This window comes from Euprymna scolopes, chromosome 22, assembly GCF_053919585.1.
Source record: "Euprymna scolopes isolate OS-2025 chromosome 22, ASM5391958v1, whole genome shotgun sequence".
Classification (NCBI taxonomy): Eukaryota; Metazoa; Mollusca; class Cephalopoda; order Sepiida; family Sepiolidae; genus Euprymna; species Euprymna scolopes.
In genome coordinates, this window is record NC_136503.1 from 77,351,982 (window position 1) to 77,376,329 (window position 24,348).

The window sequence follows — 24,348 nt, forward strand, 5'->3', positions numbered from 1 at the left end:
AATTTTGTATAGTTATTACTGTAATAAAATTTTGTATAGTGATTACTGTAATAAAATTTTGTATAGTTATTACTGTAATAAAATTTTGTATAGTGATTACTGTAATAAAATTTTGTATAGTTATTACTGTAATAAAATTTTGTATAGTGATTACTGTAATAAAATTTTTTATAGTGATTACTGTAATAAAATTTTGTATAGTGATTACTGTAATAAAATTTTGTATATTGATTACTGTAATAAAAGAGCATTAAGATCCATGAATCGAATTTGGAAAAATCAGAAGTTGAAATTTTGAAGAAATTTCAACTTAGATCGAATTTTACAAGATTAAGTAACGGTAAAGAAAAACATACGATATTAGCTGTTATTGGCTACAACATAGTCCAAATAGTCTTCATGATTAATAGAAACGAAGATGTCGTCAAAAGTAAGACATTCATCTTTTCTATGACATTTATCCTAAACCAAGATATGCCAAAATTAAATCAGTTCTACCATAATCTATATTCTGACCAACTTTGGTGACGATTGATCAAGCGATGTGGGCGAAGGGCTGTACTTAAACAAACGCACATAATGACAAACCAACAAACAAACTCCACCAAAAAATGTTATGATTTGATAAAAATTTCGAAACAAAATAAATTTTACACATGTTTATAGAGTGTCAGAAGTTGACAAAAGTCATCCAGTCTCATTAAGTGATACTAACGACGCCCCCACCCCTGGTGAAGTCAGGAAAGAGAGAAAAATATGGCATAGAAAGATGAGGTAAGTTTATCAGCAAAACAATGGATAAAAAAAACTAGAATCGGACTGTTAATCAAGGTGTGGCGGTTGAAGGGGGGAAAAAGATTGCATATTTTCTTTGCGGCTCAGAATGCTCCGCCTGTTGGGCGCTGAATTTTCTTGAACCGCTGTTGTGCCACACGAGTATTGGTTCCTAGGCCAAACGCATCGTTCATATCACGAGCTGTCTCGGCAGCTTTTCGGCCTAGTTTGAACTTGAACAAGAAAATCGGATTAGAATTTTGTCCACGCTATCAAAAAGCCTGCAAAAAAAATGAATGAAGAGATTGAAAACGGCAACGAACGACAGGATTCGATAGAGCGAAAAACGCGCTTGAAAATGATATATAACATGGCTATATAAATGAATTAATTCAGAAATCATATATAAAGGTAACATATGTGAGAAAACGATATTGTTTTTGCACAAACCTAATATATATATATATATATATATATATATATATATATATATATATGTATGTATATATATAAATTTGGATGTCCATTCACGTGAAATCACCTTTTTCTGCACCATGTTCCCTCTGCTTCACTTTTTGTTATTTAGTAAGATCTTTGACTTACTTGCAGTTTCATCACATACTTTTGTATGAAAAATCCGATTCCGCATTTTGCTAATTCCTACCCTCTGATGAGAAGGAAAGTTTTTCGTCGAAACTCTACGGATTAAGGACTATCTACTTATCAATCTTTCCTTTTCAGATTAAATATGTTTTTACCTCTTTTTCAAAGTGTTTTTTAACCGGTTTTATTAACTATTTGCTCTCTCTCTCTCTCTCTCTCTCTCTATATATATATATATATATATATATATATATATATATATAGAGAGAGAGAGAGAGAGAGAGAGAGACAGAGAGACAGAGAGACAGAGAGACAGAGAGACAGAGAAACAGACAGACAGACACAGAGAAAGAGAAAAAGAGAGAAAGAGAGATATATACATGCAAATACATACCGAGTAACATAAATATGATAAAATAGAAACCTATTTAAAAATTACTGGCAAGTTAGTAAGCGGAATTTCCACTAAAAATTTCTCTATTTTCTCATGAAGAGGTTCAGTGCGCGATGTCGACGGTTTGTGCGAATATTCTTCCGACAAGAAAAAAAAAAAAGTAGGGCAGTTTTTGGTGAAATGAAACCTTAGGGCGTACGAATTGGTCATGGGTTAATACGAACTGAAACCTGATGATTGGTATGCAGCAAAGAAAGGCAAGAATAAAATAAGTGCGAGAAAGAAATAACGCAAAAAAAAAAAAAGAAATAAGGCAAAAAAAAAAAAAGAAATAAGGCAAAAAAAGAAATAAGGCAAAAAAAGAAATAAGGCAAAAAAAGAAATAAGGCAAAAAAAGAAACAAGGCAAAAAAAGAAATAAGGCAAGAAATTTGAATTCAAAGCAAAGAAAGGATACGATTAGAAAAAAAAAGTACACTTTTAAAGCAATAAATGGAAACGAAAGGAAGAAAGAAGTCTGCTAAAAAATGGAATTAATAATGAAAAAATAATGCTAAAACATAGAATTAATAATGAAGCCAAAAATGTTTAAAAAATGAAATAGTATGAAGAAGAAACCATTAGTCTGGGCGAAATATGGTTTGACCTTGAAGAAGCAGAATGCCACAATATAAAATTTGATACCGTTAAAAACGCGAAATTTCTGCATAGATTTCCGAACTTTATGTGTGTGTGAGTTCGTTACCTATGGACTCCTAAACTTCTAGACCGATTAAAAAAAAAAAGAATTCTCTCGAAGTACTTTATGTGCCTGACAGTGTTTTTTTTTTGTTCTTTTTTTTTTATAAAATAGGCTTCTTACTGGAATTTTGTCGATAGGTTTTATCTTGGAATCTCGTCGATAGGTTTTGTATCAGAATCTGGTCGATAGGATATGTATTGGAATCTCGTCGATAAGTATCGACAATTGATAATCGATAATAAACAATCGATCATCGATAATCAAGAATCGATAATCGATAATCGAAAAAATCCGATGAAAGAAAGTAACAGATGATTTTGACTAAAGTTAACACCTTATACATCCTAACATCACAAGTGCATTTGAGAAGTTTATTACCGCACAAACAGAAAGGCCCAGCAAAAAAAAAATCATAGTAGGTTCTTTGATATGACAGAGGCGCGTTCGAAATTAATGTTTCAGTTTAGAGCACAATTGAAGCATGATACTTGATTTTTCCATTTTAAACTTTAATTCAAGCCATTATCACCGCACAAGTAGAATGACCCGTCACATAAAATTAACAGCGAGCTCTTTGATGTGACATTCGCAATGAATGTTTCTGTTCAGCGCAGAATCGCACCACGAGATTTAGTATTTACATTTTAGTCTTTAATTCAAGCCTTTATATAAAATAATTTTATAAAATCAACAGTAGGTTCTCTACAGTGCAATGTAGACTACAATGTAATTATAATATTATAGGTACGACAATAACACAGACCAAACAGAAGAAAGCAGAATTAAACAGAGCAAAACAAACAAACAACAAAAAAAACATAGAATAAAACGGACCCGAAAGGGAAATAATCTGATGATAGAATGCTACTATAGAATCAAACCTAAAACGGGAGCTTTCATCTGGCTCCCCCCCCCCCCCCTCGCCAAACTTTCATGAAAAACACTCGTCTATCTGAAACCACTATCAATAATTTCCCCCATTCTTTATTTGTGCCTAAACCTAAACGTAGATTCAAAAAACAATGCTTCTTTCTTAGAACTGCATGCCTGTGGAACTCTCTTCCGTTTCTCTGCTTTCCAGCTGACTACAATATGGTCGTCTTCAAGTCCAACGTAAACAAATTCTTGATGAGTCGTCCTCTTAAGTAATCTAATTTACCAAATTTCCACTACTAACGATCACTACGATATTATTCCATTAACTACTGTACAGTCAGTAACCCTTATCCTCGAGTGTCCTCCATGCCTTGATAAGTGGTGAGTCCTTTGTAAGTAAAAAAGGTAAGCATGCATGATCCCCAGTGAGTGCACAGTGAACGAGACATAAAAAAATGACAAAGTTCAGCATTTTCTCCCCCTCATTTAGTCCCCAAAGTCCCCTGGGGACGTCAAATCCTGGTGAAAATGAACAAACTGTGCAGTGTTAGGCATACTATATGTAAATTTGCAAAAAAAGAAATGACTAACTCCATCATTTGCCCCCCTTCTCCGTTTAGCCCCAAAAGTCCACAGGGCCTTAACATATTTAAATTTGAGTTCAGCACCATGCAAAACTGCTAAATAGACATACACAGAAAATTTTGGACAAATATGGTAAAATAGTCCCAAAAATGGAGTATTTTTATTAGCCCTAAAAGAGACCCTGGGACACACCCAAGAGTTATCGCGAAGTATAGGCAAACAAAATTATCTAGAAATCAGTTACAACTTTTCAGAACGTTTTATAAAAATCTAAGACATCAATTTTTTTTTTAATAAGCACAAAAGTGTCAATTTTAGCCATTTTAACCCTAAAGGCACACCTAAAGGGACAACCGGAGTTTTCCCGGAAAATCCGTTCTGTTACTTTTTTACTCATATCATATTTAAGGTTTGTGCAAAATTAAAAAAAAAAATTCCAAGACGTATTTATTGAGAAAAGTGCGGACAGACGAACGGACGAACGGACGAACGGACAAGGTTGAATTTATAGGTCCACCCTCCTTTTGTCGAGGGACTAAAAAAAAAAGAAAATGCTGCCAGAAGCGAATGAAAACTTAGTGGGAAATATTTACTGACTACCAGATAACGGCACAAAGATTGCAAGCCAAGCAAGGCATCCGTAATAGATGGTGATTGTTAAAGTTATACCAAATGGAAATCAAACGAAAGCATGGATTGTTTAACAGATCAGAAGCCCCCCTCCTCCTCCTCCTCCTCCTCCTTGGTATCGATTAAGAAGCAGACCATTGAAATAAAAAGTTAACACTAAAATCTAGGAGACTAAAGATGACAAAATCACAGAACTCAGTGTGGATGGAGAAAAAGAAGTTAAACACATCAAACGACTTATGAGCGAGGACAAAACAAAATCGAAAAAAAGGTTGAAAGTATTGAAAATCCGAGAAGAATATATTGTCAATCAGACTCCAGGGAATCCCGCCAGTTGTTATTAATGAGTAATCTTTGATGATGACTTGCGTGAGAATTTCCAGTGAACACAACAACAACAACAACAACAACAACAACAACAATAATAATAATAATAATAATAATAATAATAATAATAATAATAATAGGATGGAGCCGAGAAGGGTCAAGGAGGATGGAAAGACCAAGGAGACAGCATTGACCAGACCTCCGCTGGACAAGTGTGAAGAGAACTGAGACCTTGGGGAGGCTTATTACCACTCAAATTCTAGCGGAGACCAATGGTCGCTGCTAGCGAGAAATCAATAAGCGGCTGTTGCGACAATGCAAATTCATTTACAAATCCTGCAACCTCTCTCCCACAGAAGAGACGTTGCGAGCCTATCCTTGTTTTATCGTTATTCCCATGGCAGGTGCTCGTCTGAACTCCAATCTCTGGTCCCCCCTCGCCAATCTTTCACGAAAAACACCCGTCTAGCTGAATCCACTGTGAAAAATTTCCCTCACTCTTTATCTGTGCCTAAATCAAAACGTGGATTCCATGAACAAAGCTTCTTTCTTAGAACTGCACGCCTGTGGAACTCTATTCCGTCTGCCTGCTTCCCACCTGACTACAACTTGGATGTCTTCAAGTCCAACGTAACCAAATTCTTAATGAACCGCCCCCTTAAGTAAAAACTTCATCAAATCTCCACACTAACGTAATGTACTTGCAATAACCCTTATCCCTGAGTTGCTTCCGGGCCTTGATAAGTGGTGACCACTGTGTAAAAAAAAAAAGAATTATTATTTGCATGACACCAGCTGCGATGGACGGGCCATGTTATGCGCATGTCTGACAACTGCCTTCCAAAGCAAATGTTCTATGGTCAGCTAAAAGAGGGAAAGCTGTCCCAAGGAGGATAGAGAAAGAGATATAAAGACAACATAAAGACCCACCTGAGACAGTGTCACTTCAGCCTCATTAGCTGGGAGGATGCTGCTCTTCAGAGGGGAATGTGAACCAGGATGGTCCCTAAAGGCACGGCTCACCCTGAAAAGGACCTCCACAGAACCGCAGAAAACAGGAGGAAGCAGAGAAAGGAGAGATCTACTACCAACACAGCTCCTTCTGCCTCTTCCACTACGCAGTCGACCACTCGCACATGCTATCACTGCAATAAAGTCTGCGAGTTAAGGATCGGTCTCCATAGCCATCTGAGGACCCAAAAATGACCAGCCCCAATATCACCGAGGGGAGAACAAACATACTCGTCACGAGTCATTGCCGATGATAAATATTTGTATATAGCCGCCATACACGCTCTTTCACAAACACTCCTTCCATACGCCTCATCAGATCACAGATCTGAACCGTTAAATATATGCGAGGACAAAATCAGTAAGCACTAACCTGAAAAATAGAAACAAAAACTGACCAAAAGAATGGTCCAACAAAGCCTGGATAGGAAAGTCGATTAGAAACACATATCACCAAACTTCAGAAAAAACAGTAAACAGGAAAGAAAAAAAAAAAAAACGACGGATGAGAATAAACTTGACTTGCAAGGAAAAACTAAATAAGAAACAGGAAAAACTAAAACAAATGATAGCAGAAAAAAGGAAGAATGAGACAACACATACGAATCAAAACAGCATAAACAAAACAGAACCATTTGACAACAACGAAAGACAGTTTTATCAAAGCGTAAACAGAGAAAGAACAAGAACAGAAAAATAGGACCCGACAGAAACAAAACACTTCTGGAGTCACATATGGGAATAGCCACAAGACTGCAACAGAAATGCCAAATAGCTATAAAAAAACATGACAGAAATTCGGGAAATTGAAGAAAGAGCAGAACCAGAAGTTAATTAAGAAAGATAACCTTAACTGGAAGGCGCGAAGCCACGATGGAAAACATGCACACATGTTTTTTTTTTTTTTTAAATAAAAATCACTACCCTACATGAAAACATGAAAACTCAAAAGCTGTGAGGATACATTAACAAAACAGATTTACTAGATTGGATGACCAAAAGAAGAACTACGTTTATGCATGAAAATGCTGAAAAGGAAACTATTTCAAACAACTACAGACCAATAACTTGTTTATAACCATTTGAAAAAACTTAATCGCACAACTAAAAGAATTGATATACCATTCCCATTAACAGTCGTGAACTAATTTTAAGGAACAAAACGTATGCTAGAAAGGAAAAGGAGAGACGCACAGCCTGCTATACATAGATCAAAAGAATCTGTGTGATCATGCCCCCCCAACGCTATATGCCGAGGATTTCTTCTTTATCATTTTCTCTGTGTCGTCGTCTCTTACATTAGTGCCTGTTGCGGGGCTACACATTAGTTCATAAGTACAACGTGTCCAAAAGTCACTGAACGGTTTTGAACTTAAATAGATTCTTTATTTTTGATATTTTCCTGGAATTTTAACACATTCTGACTAAGACATTAGAAAATTTTAAAAAATGCAAAATTCAAACAATGTTTATTCATGAAAATAAATATCTTTTAAATGTTGCCCACTTTCAGCGTCGCATATTTGTTCTCTCTTTCAAAAACATTTTTCATGACAGATTGCAGAATCTCTGGATTGCGATTTAACTCCCTTATTTCGTTCCTGGTGTTTTTCTTCAATTCTTGCAGGGTTTGGGGTTTGTTAACATAGACTCCTTCTTTAAAATGGCTCGAAAATATCGCCGATAAGCTGTTTGAGTCAAAACAATTGACGATAAGCGCTTTGAGTCAAAACATTTGACCCCTGATTTCGGTAGAACCATTTCACAATTTGCGTACGTTGTTCAATGCTATACTTAGTGATAATCAATTTTCGAAATATTATCTGTAAAATATCTGATATAAAGAAAGAAATAATCATTAATGGTGAAATGGCAGAGATTTTTAACCTTTCAGTGACTTTTTGGACACCTTGTATAAGAAAATTAAAAAAAGAAACCCTCAAAACACAAATTCAGTAGAAACATAAAACTCCAACAAATTCTGTACATATCGGTTAGACACTGAGTAATGTGTGATCATTAGTATCTCGGGAAACAATCCTGTAAGCGCTAACGTCTGAATCTTGTCTTCTGTCGATGCCGTGTTCGTCAAATAACGTTAGCTTATCTCGATCTGATCCGACCCACAACTTGTGTTCAACTAGCCCAAACCGGAAACTGTCCTCAATTGTCGCAAATACAACTGTCTGTAAACTGCTCCAACTGCCGTAAACTGTCGAAAAGTTCACTGCAACTCCGCAAACTCCGTAACCTAACCCAAAATATATCGACATTCATGTCCGATTCTTTGTCTCAGTTTCAGCTGCACTTTGATTAACAATCCTATTTCAGCTTTCTTTTGTGTTACTTGGTGAACAACTTCTTCTCCATTGTCTTCCTACGAAGTTCATTTCTTAGTTCATCCTTTTTTTGTTATATTTTTTCATCTTCTTTTACTTTCGAATATTTGTGACTGACGTCGATAATATCAGAAGCCCACGGCAAAATTTCTCAAGCATAGATAATTGAATGCTTAAGAATGTAAAAGATATCCTACAAGATTATTAATGTTATGAAAAAAAAAAAAAAAAAACAAACAAAAAAGAAACAACAACAAAAAAAAAAACAACAGGAAGCACCTCATATGTATAGACGACTCAAAGCTATTCGCAGAAAAGCAAAGAAGGAACTGGAAAAGGTGATAAACATAACCAGAATATTCAGCCAGAACATTCAAAATGCAAAAGTTGGCACGGCAAAAGATGAAACGGAGAAAACGTGAGACAGAGGAGGGCATGCAACTGCCCAGCCAATAAGATTTGAGAACGCTTAGCACGTAAATTTCCCCCACTCTATATCTGTGCCTAAATCAAAACGCGGATCTCATGAGCAAGGCTTCTTTCTTAGAACTGCACGCCTGTGGAACTCTGTCCCGTCCGCCTGCTTCCCACCGGACTACAACTTGGATGTCTTCAAGTCCAACGTTAATTCCTAATGAACCGCCCCCTTACACCCTAACGTAATGTACTTGCAATAACCTCTATCCCTGAGTGGCTTCCGGGCCTTGATAAGTGGTGATCACTGTGTAAAAAAAAATCATACCTACAAATATCGGGATGTTCTGCAAGCAGATAGCATCTAATCTACAGAAATTAAAAAGAGAATTGGAAAGGTGTATTTGAGACGAACAAGGAAACTCGAAGAAACATAACTATATTACATAGAAAAATGCGAGCATGAAAAGTAATACGGTTAAGATTTAAAGCATTAAGAATTTTTTTAAAATTTAATTTAACATTATATAACCAATTCTTAATTAATAATTTTAAGTTATAAATTTATTATATTTTTACTAGAATATCTGATCTTTTTCTTTTCCAGTTTTAACAACTAGTCCTTTTATTTTTTCCATGTTTAAATCTTAACCATATTACTTTTCATGCTTGCATTTTTCTATGTAATCCATGATTTTTCAAGGCTTTGGTTTGAAATAAAATTTTATCTCTCTGTTTCACTTGTTACCTGTGAATTGTTCGCGATAGTACAACTGAGCGACAGATCAGGACAGCGGTGAAGTATTTTTGTAGTCGATAAATGGAGTTTTCAGATAAAAAAACAATGGTTTCAACTGACTTTTTGTCAATTCTAACAAGTTACAATGGTAGCTTCCAAATTATGCAGTCGAAATTACCTGAATATTACTGAATTATTAAACAAAACAACTTTAATCGTATTAGCAGGTGAAAAATTGCCGCCATCTTGTTTAAATCAAAACTGAAAAATTACCTCCTTTTTAACTCTCCTGTGTCTTACGATCGTTTTCATCAAATTCTATTTTAATTTTCTTAAATAAATAATTTTCGTATTTTTTCTTTAATAAATAATTATCGTAATTTTTGGATATAATCATCTTAAATATACGAGGAATACGTACATACCATTGTTTTCATATGAAATTCAGTCTTACGATTTCTGAAATTTCGTTCCAATAGTGTAGAATCGCCATATTTTTTAAATACTAACGAACATGGCGATCTTGTATTCTTCATATCGAACCTATCCTAGACCCCCCCCCCAAATCAACAGAGATTAGACCATTCCTATAATGATCTGGTCCCTGTTAATTTTGCGGTATGAAATTAGTTCTTTGCAGTTCTAGGGAGTCCACCCTCCCAGACATTGCCTTCTCTCTTTGAAAAGGGGTAAGTTTATTGCTGATCGCCTGATCCGCCCTTACCAGGAAATACCGACGGGGCTATCCAGGTACTTTTTGCAGGCCAGAGTGCCCCTCCTTGGCGTGCTGACTTCTCAATCTCATTTTACAACCCTGTTGTCTAACTTCTTGCAGTGGAAGAGAACTAAAAACCCAGCCTCAACCGACGTTTGCCCTCTTCAAGCGAAAGAAAAAAACGGAACGGTGTTAACCGAAACGAAAAGCGAAGCGAACAACGAATGATGAAGACATTTCTCGTTTCATTTTTCGTTTCGGCTGAAACCATTTTGTCTTTTGGCGCGAGAAAGTCAAGGCCGTTAGGTCCGATACAAGTATCTACAAGACGGCCATTTTCATTAGTTTTAAGCAGTATTTTGTACTTCTCGAGTTTAGATGCGTGAAATAAGATAAATGATTTTACTCGAAGTGACTCCTCATGTGATAATGTTTAACATAAAAAAAATATTTTTAATGTCTACATGCAATTAATTTCTCGCAATTAACTCAATACTAAATTTAGTGACATTACCAGACTGTGTATAAAGAACAGGGGATAGTGTGGACGACGACGACGACGACGACGACGACGATAATGATGATGATGAAAAAAGTAGGAAAGTGAAGGGAAACTAATATATAAAAAAAAATACGTTTTTAGGCAAGACATGTGCGCAAAACATTTTCACATAATAATTAATAATCTACGTTTATTACCACTCTATCGGAATTTGTCATCTCCCCCCACAAGCCGTAGCCCCCAAAACGCCCCCCCCCCCCAACCTAGGACCCGTTGTGCTCGTTGAAAAACGCTCAGCCTCCTCACCCGGCGGATTGAGAACGGGGTGGGGTCACGATATGTCTTAAGTTAATTTGAATGAGTACGCCGACGGGCGTCTCTTGGGGGATGAGACCGGGATCATGCGTGTGTGTGTGTGTGTGTGTGTGTGTGTGTGTGTGTGTGTGTGTGTGTGTGTGTGTGTGCGTGTGTGCGTGCGTATGTAAGTATGCGTGTGGTTGCGTGCCCTCTTTTGTAATTGCGTGATACGTGTGTGTGTGTGTGTGTGTGTGTTTATGTTTGCATTTGCAACTCTGTATGCGTGTGTATATGTGTATGGGCTCGATTGTATGCGCTTGTACGTAATTATGTCGTGTAAGTGCGTACATAGGTGCGTCATGTGCAGGTATATGCGTGTATCTACGTGTGTGCATGCGTATACTGTATGCCCTGCGCGCCGTGACTCATGACATTAATTTTTAGCTTTTTTCATTACCTTCGACTTTCTCTTTATTAAATCGGAATCATTTCAATACATTTCTATGTATGCGTTCCCCAATCAAGTTATTTGAAGAAAGGTTGGGGGGGGTAGCTTACCCCCACCCCCACCCGAAGCAAACAAGTTACATTCACTTGGGTTTTACGCTTTTTCTATCGTAGCCCCCCTCTTAAAAATAATCTTGACGATTCATTTGTTCAACTTTCTTTTCTTTATATATATATATATATTTTCCCACATTTTTACCCCCACCCTCGATCATTTCCCTTTTTATTTTAGGAGTAACAGGTTTCTTTTTGTTAATTCCCCGCTTCACTCATTCTAAACTTCTTTCCAGCCATACTGAGGAGTCTTCAACAACAGCTCACTATGCTTGAGGCATCGAACCCGGACCTGTAAGCGTTAAAGATCGCGGCCAAAGCAGAAAACGATAAATAAATAAATAAATATAATTTGTAAAAGCATTAAATATTTTCGTTTACTGTATGAGCGTTGGTGGTGAAAAGATAAAAGTTTGATTGAAAATTTTTGAAAACGAAGAAATTTTAAGAAAATATTTATAAAATGATAAAATCATTTTTTTTTTTTTTAAATCCAAATTGTCGGTATCGAAATATAACTTTTTTAAGGGTAGTAAACTGCAAAAGTTGTTTCCAAAACGAATATTTAGATTAAACAAAAACTGGCCTAATCATTTAATAAATATTTTAATTTTGTGATTTGGCTTTCAAGCGCACTTGATGCGTATTTTATCTTATTCAAATTAAATCAACGTTTCTATATGGAATTCACACCCTTAACGTTGAATATTTTAATATTTCTTGGTTTTCCAAATTTTCAATTTTAACATGACGAAATGTTTTCTACGATGGGGAAAAACACTACTAATTTAAAATCCCCGCTCAACCTAGCATATACACATCAAAGATGAAGAGCTATTACAACCGCCAGTAAAACCAGGCGTCATTTCTCTCTCTCCACGAGGGCTTCGGCTCAGTTGGGGTTTATACTACCAGTATAGTGCTGTGACCCTTTGGCTGTGAACATAGCGTAGCATCTGTGTTAACTGTAGCAGGTAGAACTAAGGGTCAAAACATTATTATTATTATTATTATTATTATTATTATTATTATTATTATTATTATTATTATTATTATTAGTTGATTCGAACGCCGGCGGGTCCCTGGATCGATTATTATGATGAGAAAAATAAACAATTAGATTGGAAAAAAGTGATTGAAAACTGAAATGATAAACAACTAAAAAATGTGATTTAAAAAAATACAGGAAAGCATAATTTTTGGTTTGGATAAACAAATAATCAGATTTATGTTACGTCAGCGGTTGGGGTTTTAAACACGTGATCATATGTAGATTTGGGTAGATACGAGAGTCGTTAGCTGAACATCAGAGAGAACGGACTATTCAAAGGGGTTGGTCTCTCCATGACGCAGGGAGCGGCGTTTTCTCAGGCAGCCAAGATGTGAAGACGCTGTAATCTCTGATGATATCGACCGGAATCATGAAAATAAATGTTCATATATTTCCAGGTATATGTTATGTTTATTTACATCTGTTAAAAGAACTGTTGTCTAAAACTGTGTCGATACGTCCACGTCAATCGTTCCATATTAGAACTGTTGCATAAATGTTAAAATATACACACTAGACCATCAACCGAATGATACGACGTATATACATATACGCATTTACACGTACATGAATATACAGATAAAATATAAAACCCACTGTTCAACGTGTACGTTGTTATGGAACAGATTCATATACACACATAACCCAACACCAGAATATGAAGAGAAAAAAAAACATTTTAACACGGACAATCTTCTACCCTTGATAAAGGTATGTTTCGATACCGAAAATTTGGGTAAAAAATCATTTTATCATTTTATAAATTTTTTCTTAACATTTCTTGGTTTTGGATGCATTAAAGGTAACTAGCCATTTTTTTTACCCCGCATATTGTATGCCTGCGCGCCGTGACTCATTACATTAATTTCTAGTTTTCATTACTTTTGATTTCTTATTATTTCTTTATTAAATAGGAATTAACATTTCTTGGTTTTCAAAGATTTTCCAATTTAACATTATGAAATGTTTAATAAGATTTGAAACACACTACTGATAAAAGTTTGGTTTTGGATGCATCAAACGGAATTAGCCATTTTTTTTGTTTTTTACCCCACTGTAACACCCATTTCAGGTTGTCTTATGTTGTAGGTCGAACACAAGAAAGTATCGATCTATCTATTTATCTATCTATTTAACTGGAGAGATGGATGGGAGATGAACGTGAACAATGTTGAAAGACACCTGGAAAGTGAATAAAAACTATATAATAAATATATAAAGCAACCAGCGTTCTTGTGAGTGAATGAATATTCGCTCGAACAGGTTCCAGCTTCCCTTCCAAGAACAAGATGAATTCCGGGTAGACAAGATCAACGACGCATGAAGCTATGTCCAAAATACATGCATCACACACGCCCGCCCGCATATGAACAATTAGATATGAATATATCATAAATAGACTGCAACACAACATAATTCTAGGGTTCAAATAGTGAAGAAGCAACGACAGACATTTAGCAACACGTAAACACATCACGATGAACCCTTCGTCCCAAGTACGCATATCAACATTTATATCTACAATATACACCATTTTTGTGCCTGTTTGGTACACTATAATATAACAGATCCCTTTTTGGTGCCGTATATAACAGTTGGAGGAGAGAGAATCAGAAATATCTTTGTCATAATCGACCTTTGAAGCGTTGCCGCAGATGGTAGTATCGTCTGCATAGATGGCGACGAATGATTGTAGAACATGACTTGTAATATCGTCGATGAAGATCAGGAAGAGAGTTAGGCCCAGAATGGAGCCATGAGGCACGTCAACTTTATGGCTTCATTCGGATCCTTCGAGCGGCAGTACTTATCCTCTCCTACTTTGAAGATTGCGTGAGCATAAAGCACATGTTTCTACAGTTAATAAAATATTCATATAAAAATATTGTTTAGCCCCCTTTAAGAGAATTATAATAAGCTGTCAATCTAAGTGTAATGCAAAACCCTGACTCGTCGAAGAATATTGCTACGATTAGATACTATCTTTGTCCGCCGAAAAGACGTTACATATAAAACTTAATTCTTTTCTTTCTCGTGGTACTCTTTGTTATAAATTAGTATTGGGACGATTAATCGGAATCGGGAATGGGAAAATCGGAGCTTTTGGAGTATCGGAATCGGAAAAATTGGAGTCTATTTTCCGATGCCGAAACCGCTTCCTTTAATTATCTATTACAGTTGATCTTGTTTTTATAAAACGTCTTCCACTGATTTTAGTAATAATGAAATATTAAATATTTATTGATTTAAACTTTCAGTAAGACTAAAATCTCCGTCACTGTTTGAGAAAATACATTTAAAATGTGTTTTTACAGTAATCGGGACAAAATGACAATTTTATAGCATACTATTTAGAGATGTCTAAAGAATCGGAATTGGAATCGGTAATTGTATCGGAATCGGGAAAAATATTGGAATCGTCCCATCACTATTACAAATATTCAAGAATTTTGATGAAATAACTGACTCACTGAATTATCGCATCATTAATCTTCTGCTTCTCTTTGCAGACATCTTCGAGTCATTAATCAACAAACGTTAGCACACCATCTCGCAAATGCTGAACTTCATACTAACCGACAATATCGCTTTAGGCAATTTAATATATCCTAATGACCATTGCTGAACGCATATACCATGCGCTATACAAGGTATGGCATGAAGGCCTTCACATGAAAATTAAATTGGACGAATACGTAGACAAGAGAAACATCTATGTTGTCCGCAATGACCGTATATCCAAACAACATGACTTGAACGCGGTGTGACACAAGGGTTGTTCCTTAGACTTTTATTGTTCCTGATATTTATAAAACGATATACTTGAATAAATTGTGTTCGATATCGGTATATTTGCCGATGACACAACGTTCTATACCAAAAACGTGGGGCAAAGAAACGCATAAATATACAAGTCAATGGGCGAAAGCTTAGAAAATACCCTCGTCAGTCTGTAGTGGAATGGGGACAGAAATGGATAGCAACATTTAATGCTACTAAGAGAAAACCCCTTTTCTCCAGCAATTACAAAGGACCTTTTCAGACACAGTTTGTCATGGATAATAACAATATAGCTAAGTGTTCACCATTCAGATTCTCCGGCCTAACATTCACAGGTGAGATCAACTGAAACAAATACGTAGAAGAATTTGCTTATGCTGTTGCAAATAAGGTCGGCTCCCTCTACCGCGCTAGAAAAATACGCACACTTGACATTATCCTATCTATCTATACTCCTATAAATTACGCATAAATATAATATTTTGATTAATACAGATTTCGTATTTATTATATATCATATTGGTCCCAATATATAGTAATGATTTAAAAAATTAAAAACAAAATGACCCGTACGTCACCACCGAGAATCGAAACCAAAACGATTAGCTTACAATTTAATTTTTCCTTTGATGTTAACGCCTGAGCTATGAAGACGTTTTTTTTTCTGTAAGGTTAAAAATTAAAACATGAACCAATAGCTATTATGTTACGCATGCATATTCGTAATGCCGTTGTCTGACCTGCACCTGGCAAATTCCATTTTTTTAAATTTTCACACTTCTGCACCAATTTTCCCCGGTTAAACCCCAAATATAAAGTTTCGCATCTGTTCGAATAACCTATATATTAAGTTTCATGTCTGTAGACCAAAAGCTGACAGAGTTAAAGACAAATTATTGTAAACAAATATATATACGCATTCATAAATATATATATAGAAAGAGGTTTGTGTTTTCTATAATCTTTTTACGCAAATATTATGCAAGTATAAATCATGTAAAATACCTGCATGAATATAATTACATGTAATAGTTTAGTAATGATGATCATCTCATAAGAAAACCGAAAAAACTAATAGGGAATTATTTAAAATCAATATTTAAACATAATATCGATTTTTCTTTTCTTTAAAAATTTTTTTTTCCATACATCAAGTAATACATTCTAAAGTGATCGAAATGCCCGCGTGAATATGCTTCGTTAACCCCTTACACTATTTATATATTATAGAATATGTATCCTAGGCAACAAAGAAAGTAAGGTGGGCACATTATTGTTGTTATTATTATTATTATTATTATTATTATTATTATTATTATTATTGGCTTTCACATAGGTCATCAAGGAGCTTTCACATAGGTCATCAAAGATCTCTCATTGAAACCGGCCTGTGGTGTTCCCTGGAAGCTGAGTGACAACAAGTCTTCTCAGATTTCCAGTAATCTCCACCTCTTTCAATAATATTTGCGAATGAATTTGCATTCTCGCAACAGCCGCTCACCATTGATTTCTCGCTGACAGCGGTTATTGGTCTCTACTGGAATTTGAGTGGCACTAAGCCTCGCCAAGGTCCCAGCTCTCTTCGCACTTGCCCAGCGGAAGTCTGGTCAGTGCTTTCTCCTCGGTCTTTCAATCCTCATTGACCCTTCTTGGCTATTTGGTGTCACTCTTTTGGGGGAGGGCGGTGATGGGCAATGGGATAGAAAACTTGTAGATATGCATCACCAATGTTTTTGGTTCCATGTAACGCTTCTTCATGTTTTGTCTCTGCAGTAAATCGTCTGGCTTGCGCATGTGGCTCATGTGTATTAGTTTCCGCATTCAAGTGTTTTCTTTAATATTGCAGCTGTTTTCATTATTGTTATTTGTTGTATCTTTCCAGTCATTCCTCGGATTCCAATTTCTCCCATTCTTTTTTCAAAGTTTTTCGGAATTGTTCCTCGTGCTCCTACTATTATAGGTACTATCTTTATTTTTTTCATATCGATACACCTTTCAGCTCTCTGGCTAACTCTGTGTATTTGTTCCGTCTCTTCTTTTCTTTGATAGTTATCCTGTGGTCAGCTGGAACAGTAAAGTCTACGATTTGGCAGAACTTTTTTTTCTTGTTACTTATTACGACATCCGGTCTTCTTGCTTGGATGGGTTTATCCGTTTGTATGTCCATATCCCATAAGATTTTGTGATTTTCGTTTTCAATTACTGTTGCCGGCTAATGTTGTACCATTTGTCTGTGCGTCTGAGATGCAGTTGTTTGCATAATTCCCAGTGTGCTGCCCTTTCCAATTGGTCGTGCCTGTTCTTGTATTACTTTTGGGATAGTTTGCTACATTCGCTTACAATATGCTTTATCGTTTCGTCTCTTTGTCCGCAGGGTTTGCATTTGCTGTTTTCTTGTGTTTTGTCGATTTTTGATTTGATGTGGTTAGTTTTGATGGAGCTATCTTACGCTGCAGTTATTAGGGATTCAGTTTCTCGGTTTACATGTCCTTTTCGCATCCATGTCAAAATGTTTTCGTTATTCTCATCTTTAGTCATCCTTACGAATCTTCCGTGTAGTTATTTCTCTTCCCATTTTTCTTTTCTTTTCTTATTCTTTATCTCTCTGCTTTCTTTTTTGTTGATTTTTTTTCAGTGTCTCTAGCTGCTATGATTACACTTTCAGTGTTTTGCATTATGTATTTTCTAGTTCTCTTTTTTTTTTCTTTTTTTTTTTGGTGTCATTCACACAGTCTTTTATACAGACCAGTCCACTCCCGCCGTCTTTCCCTTTCACGTAGAGTCGGTCAACATCGTACTTTGGGCGTAGTGCGTTGTGCATAGTCATAAGTTTCCTGGTCTTCTTATCGAGCTGTCTCAGTTCTTCTTTAGTTCACTCTATGAACGGTCCAGAGTATCTTACTAGTGTTACTGCTCATGTATTCATATCTTTTATTAGGGTTCTGCTATATAATTTAGTTTCCGGAAGTTTTCTTGTTCTCCTGATATATTCCTTTTCAATTCTCTCTTTTATTTCTGTTGCTTTAATTGTGTCTGCTTCTAAAACTCCCAGGTATTTATAAGCCTCTTGTTCCCTTAGTGCCATCATCTCCGTTTGCTTGGGTAGTTTCATGACTTCTATCGTCTTCTTTTTTCCTTTTCTTATAACTTATAGCGCACACTTTTCCATACCAAACTCCATCTGGATATCCTGGCTGAAGATCCTGGCAGTGTTTATTAGTGTCTCTAGTTTATTTTCAGTCCTTGCGAAAAGCTTCCGATCGTCCATGTAGATCAGGTGGTTCATTTTTTCTTCCGTGTTAGAGAACTTGTATCCGACTTGGCACTTTCTCATTATATTGTTCAGAGCATCATGGCTATGATGAACAGCAATGGTGATAGTGAATCTCCTTGGAAGATAACTCTTTGTATATTAATTTCTGTTATGTGTTGTCCATCAGCTGTCAGTCCCAGTCTCCATGTTTTCATTGCATTTTCAATCATGTTGACGATCCTGCTTGGTATTTTACACATTTTTAAGCATTCTGTTATCCATGCTTGGGGGATGCTGTCGTACGCTTTTTTTGTTTGTAATCGATCCATGCCATGGTCAAATTCTTTCTCTTTTTTACCTTCTTCAGGATCTTTTGATCATTTTTACCATACAGGGAGATGCCACTGGAACTGTACCACAACGTGCAAAGAAAAAGAAAAAAAAAAAACCAACAACAACAACAACAACAGCAAACAGACAAAAAACATTAAAAATGTAAAACTATTGCCTATAGTTGTCTTAGAATGGAGATTCTACTAACATTTTCACTTGTAGAATGATCCGGATAATTAAACAACCGTGATGAAAAGAAGGAAATTAAGGGCTATTATCTCTTTACAAAGAAATATACCTATAAGTCTGTTATAAGCAGTGTTTCAACGACGCAATCGGTCGGAACTTCGTATCACTCATTCAATTTGATAGCTTAATTATAATTTTCTTAAGAACCATCATATGATATATATATATATATATATATATATATATATATATATATATATATAGTCATCCACATACAGTACTGTTTCGCAGCTCATCAGTGCGGCTAGACAGGCAACTACCTCAAGCCAGGATTGAAACCCGACCGTCTGTATGACAGTCAAGACTCCTAACCACTACACCATTGGCGGCTGCTGCGTGAGTCATGAGTTTAACGATGTTTTGACATCGTCCGAACTACCTCTGCTCGATTTGTTTACACAAAGAGCATCGCTTTATGCGCTAATGGTAATTCGTGTATCACTTGTCAATGTGCTCAACTCAAGACAAGGAACTATATATATATATATATATATATATATATATATATATATATATATATATATATATATATATATATATATATATATATATATATATATATAAACTGCGTCAATCGCTTTATTGCAGATCATTAAAATATCAATATTGCACTAAATATAAGTCACAACAAAATGAAAATAATATCATCAAGCGACTCCTTTAAGGTTAGTTATTTCCCCAAATTTTATTCAAATGCATGTGATATTCACAAAGTTATGACATTTTATTCTTTATCGTGGAATTTCCAGTGTCCATCTCTTTATTGCCGGTCTCTTGAAATGTTGTTTTAGGGCCAAAATACAATGTATTATGATGCGAACTTATTTATCGACATATCCACCATTTGTTAAATAACTTAAATAATCTTTTGTCCCCCGGGGAAGTAAATTGTTTGATCTAAAAAAAAAAGTTATGGTTCTAGCAACGTCAACTATATTCTCCACAAGGCATCCTTTGAAGTAAATTACTCTCCTCCCTCATAAACTCTTCTTGTTAATATTGATCAGACATATTCAATGTGGTTAAGGTCTGATGAACACGGTGGTCAGGTCATGAGAGTTTCTCCAAAGAAACCCATAGATTCAAGGAAGGCTGCAGTCGCCCTAACAGGATGGAATGGTGCATTATCATGCATAAAAATCATCTGAAAGTGACGTGACAATGGTAGGTCATCTAGCCATGGTGACAAATGTTTATCCCAAAAGGCCGTGTACGCATTGCTGGTAAATTTTACACCCTCTTGAACTCGGAATGGTCAAACCAACTTATCCCTAATGATTCCCGCCCGAAACATGATGACTCTACCTTCTCGTTGGCGATGAACTCTGTAAGGGGTTAAAGTTCCGTTCGAGTTCCAAACTTTGGCCCATCCATCCGGACCGTCAAGAGTAGCACGGGTTTCATCTGTAAATAGGACACGCTGGAAATCCATTTTAATGTAATTCTGTTCCCAAGCCTTTCGTTTTTCTCGATGTTGTTTGCTCAATGGAGGTCTTGGAATAGTTTTGGTGTTCCTTGCAATCTCATTCAACACATTACATCGGGCCTGTCTGGATCTTGGAGAAATGGAAGCATTGGTACTGTTTGGGTTTCGGTTGACTTCTCTACGAATTTTCCTAATATCACGATGTGAAAGGTTTCTCCTGGTGCCCTTATTCTTTCTGGATTTGGTGTTGGGATTGTTCACGAGTGAAACCAATGTTCTTGGATCCCTTTCCAGTTCCATAGCTAAATATTTGATGAAAAATCCTTCTGCGAGTCCAGCAACAATCATTTCCTTTTCGGTAACCGTTAATCGCCCCCTTTTTTTTGGAATTCTAACAGACCTGCAATAAAACGATGGACAGTATAAATTACTTGATAATAAATAAAATCTCATAACTTCGTGAATATTGCATGAATTTGAATAACATTTTGGGAAATAACTAACCTTGAAACAGTCATTTGATGATACAATGTTCTTTTTTGTATGACGAATATTTAGTGAAATATCAATATTTTCCTAATCTGCAATAAAGCGATTGACACAGTTTATTATTTCATATATATATATATATATATATATATATATATATATATATATATATATATATATATATATATATATATATATATATATATATACTAGTTGGTAGCCCACATTCCCCGGTCGTACAATACGCTTAAACATGATATTTTAATTTATGCAGATTGCGTATGTATTATTATAGAATCAATCGTCTATTGATTTATTATATATTACGAGAAATAATTTGCCCGGACTAATTCGCAAATAATAATAATAATAATAATAATAATAATAATAATAATAATAATAATAATAATAACAATAATAGCAACAACAACAACAACAACAATGATAATAATAATAATAATAATAATAATAATAATAATAATAATAATAATAATAATAATAATAATCATAGTTGTTCATCAAATTAGTCTGTGTTTGTTTACAATATTAAGTCAGCTGATATTTGGGCTTGACAATGAATGCCCTGGAAAAGTCACTTCTGATTAATGTTTAGTTTTAAAATATCCAAATGAAGAAATGATTTGCGGCGATTTTAAATGGTGCCGCTTCTTTGATGAAATGATAAATATTTATTGATTTTAAACTAGCAGAAAAAAATAAAATCTATAGGTCACACTCACGGGTGCATTTATACGTTTGCTAAAATATATGCACATATTTCATGGGAGGTTACGGGCATCCGAAACCCCCTAAAAACAACTCTATATTAAGAACATGAAAGAGAATCGGAATTGGTAACTTTATCGAATTTGGGAATTTAGAACACAATCTATAATTGTATCGGAATCGGGAAAAATATTGAAATCATTCCATCATTAATGTATGTGTGTCGGTGTGTTTTATTTTTTTTTATTTTGCAAGTGACATTTTTTTTACGTTGCATGTGGCATTTTTTTTTATTTTGCATGTGACATTTTTTTTTTATTTTGCATGTGACATTTTTTTTTACGTTGCATGTGGCATTTTTTTTTATTTTGCATGTGACATTTTTTTTTACGTTGCATGTGGCATTTTTTTTATTTTGCATGTGACATTTTTTTTACGTTGCATGTGGCATTTTTTTTTATTTTGCATGTGACATTTTTTTTTATTTTGCATGTGACATTTTTTTTACGTTGCATGTGGCATTTTTTTATTTTGCATGTGACATTTTTTTTACGTTGCATGTGGCATTTTTTTTATTTTGCATGTGACATTTTTTTTACGTTGCATGTGACATTTTTTTTACGTTGCATGTGGCATTTTTTTTTTTTTTGCATGTGACATTTTTTTACGTTGCATGTGGCATTTTTTTATTTTGCATGTGACATTTTTTTACGCTGCATGTGGCATTTTGTTTTATTTTGCATGTGACATTTTTTTTCGTTGCATGTGACATTTTGTTTTATTTTGCATGTGACATTTTTTTTTTGTTGTTGTTTTGCTTTTTTTGCTTGAGAATTAAATTATTTATACGTAAGTGCATTTTTACCTTAATGCTGCCAAGGAAAATCCCTCCAAGAAAAGTGACGATATATATCGTTTTCTCTCTCTCTCTCTCCCTCTTTTTCTCATTCTCTCCCCCCCTCTCTCTCTCTTTCTCTCTCTCTCTCTCTCTCTCTCTCTCTCTCTCTCTATATATATATATATATATATATATATATATATATATATATATATATTCAATTTGTCTTTACATAAGCAGTAATTTGCTCATGACTGTGTAGCGACAAATTATTGCTTATGTAAAGACAAATTGAAAATGTAACTTGCTCTACTTCCGTATTGAACACTTTTGTATTAACCTCGTTATATTTCACTGGTTACTCTACCTTTGAAAAATAGCAACATATATATATATATGCATATATATATATATATATATATATATATATATATATATATATATGCATATATATATATAGAGAGAGAGAGAGTAATATATATATATATATATATATATATATATATATATATATGAGAGAGAGAGAGAGAGAGAGAGAGAGAGAGAGAGAGAGAGAGAGACATGAGACTGTATTCAACCGAGGCATCATAACAATTGCAGTATTTTGCAACGACTCGCTTTCTTTCCCGACTGCCACCAACTTATACACTCTAGAAGATGTGGAGAAGGATGAATAATTAAAAATAGTAGCAGAAATGTTTCAAACCGATTTTTAATAAATGCAAAAAAAAAAAAAACAAACAAAAAAAATGGAAAGGTTAAGTGAAAACATCTGATTCCCGCCATTTTAATTGAATCTGTTTATTCGGATTTTACCGATCATTCACGAAGATTAGCTGTCGAACAACAAGTGCTACTAGAAGACGGCGAATGGGTAGCGGCAAAAAACACGGAAGCCTCGATCACTGCGACAACATCTACTACTACTACTACTACTACTACTACTTAACCACTTTTCTATTTCATCGCACTCTTCCAATTTTTCTTCTTTTTTTACCGTTGCCTCCTTCTCATCATTCTTCTTTCCTTTTTTTCTTCTTCATCTTCTTCTTATTTCTCTTTTTCTCCTTTTTTCTTCTTTTCTTCTTCTTTTTCTTCTTGTTTCTATTCTTCTTTGTTGTTGTTCTTGTTTCTTCTTCTTCTTTTTCTTCTTCTTCTTCTCCTTCTTCTTCTTCTTCTTCTTCTTCTTCTTCTTCTTCTTCTTCAGCGTCCACGTTCTTTTCTTCTTTCCCACCTCTTCCCTACTTTTTCGTTACCATCTCTTTTATCTCCTTTTCCACTGTCGTCGTCGTTGTCGTTGTCGTCGTCGTCTTCTTCTTCTTCTTCTTCTTCTTCTTCTTCTTCTTTGTTTCGCTTGTTGTAATTTTTAAAGCTATTCAACATTCGAAACTACATATAGAAGAAAACGTCGATCTTTGACATTCAAGGCAGTTTATCAAAGGAAAACGAAAAGTGGACGATTATCTCCAAGAATTATTGTATAAATGTCCTTGAGACATAAAATCGGTTACGAGACAGGTTATTATAGCAATATACCAATACATTGAACAAGTAAAAAGCGAAACCCCTTGCTCTTCACTCAAAGCAAAAAAAAAAAAAAAAAGTCTTCAGTACATTCTTGTCCTTTTCTCTCCCTTGTAAGCATCAGGTGAACATTTGCTATAGCAGCAAATATATTTTTACTTCCATTGGAA